General features: G+C 39.8%; 1 pseudogene; it reads left to right on the forward strand.

Moving 5' to 3' along the window:
• Positions 1-582: 582 nt before the first annotated feature.
• LOC112470539 lies at positions 583-701 on the forward strand (annotated as a pseudogene).
• The last annotated feature ends 521 nt before the right edge of the window (positions 702-1,222 follow it).

The raw sequence follows: 1,222 nt of genomic DNA on the forward strand, positions 1-1,222 counted from the left end.
CAAAGTGTTAGGAGGAGTTTGGTGGTGGTACAGAGGGGAAGAGAATGGGGGACGTGACGATCAAGAGAATCTCTTATTAGTGGTAGAGGCAAATATGGACATATTGTTGGCAGAATTCTCTCTCACACACAAAGTCTTCTGTGATTATCCAACAAAGACATTCGTGTAAACAGAATCTGGTCACATTTAATATTTTAAGCCAGCAACTTAACTTTTTTTCTTAAAATTTTGGGTTTTGTACTACTGAAGGATGAAGGATGGCCTAAAATGGGGTCTTTTAATTCCATCTGAATGGTTAGGTTAAGTCTGTCCAGAAGCATGGCAATTAAAATCTTGTCTGATAAAACAGTCTGTTACTTTGGCCTTAACAGCCGTCTCGGAAAAGAGGTATTTTATTTTGCCTTCACCAGTAGTGCCATATGAGATGGAGACATAATGAACTATGTGAATGTAGAGGTTGGAGATAGGAGAAAGAGGGACCAGGCATGTTTGGCGAGTCATTCTGACAGGTAGGTGATGTGGCTGAAAGGACCAAGGCAGCTGGGGTTTTAGGTCAGGCTGGAGCCTTCAAGAGCATCGCTAGTCTATGGCCATGCTACCCTGAACAAGCCCGATCCTGTCTGATCTTGGAAGCTAAGCAGGGTCGAGCCTGGTTAGTACTTGGATGGGAGACCACCTAGGAAGACCAGGTGCTGTAGGTGTGAAAAATAAAAAAATAAGGGATTGTAAGCTGACAAGTTTCTTGCAATCTGTGAGGTCAACCAAGGGTTGCCTCGCCTAAAAAAAAAAAAAAAAAAAAAAAAAAAAAAAGAGCATCACTAGACTGCGAAGTACCATCGATATCACAAAGCTGTCCTAAAGATTGAGATGATGCCATGGAAGCACTTTGTAAGCTATCAGTCCGCTGTGAAGTAGTTCTGTGACTGGCTTCATTGTGAGAGGGCTTAGTTGAAAGCACTCTTATACAATGATAGCATCGTCAAAATAAAAATCTGTAAAAAAAGCAAGTAAGTGTCTGTAGAGACCCAGAAGAATAAATTAACAAAACAAGTAGTCAGGGTATACAAAAATTTAAATGCTGGAAATGTTATATGGTATCGAAGAGGAAAGTTAGCAATGGAGTTAGCCAAGGTAAATTTCTGTATCTACTAAGTTATCTTAATAGATTTTAATAGCTTGGAACAGTAAAGAATGAACTGGTTAATGGAATTTTGGAAGAAAG

Source organism: Pteropus alecto, unplaced genomic scaffold (genome assembly GCF_000325575.1).
Source record: "Pteropus alecto unplaced genomic scaffold, ASM32557v1 scaffold3, whole genome shotgun sequence".
Classification (NCBI taxonomy): Eukaryota; Metazoa; Chordata; class Mammalia; order Chiroptera; family Pteropodidae; genus Pteropus; species Pteropus alecto.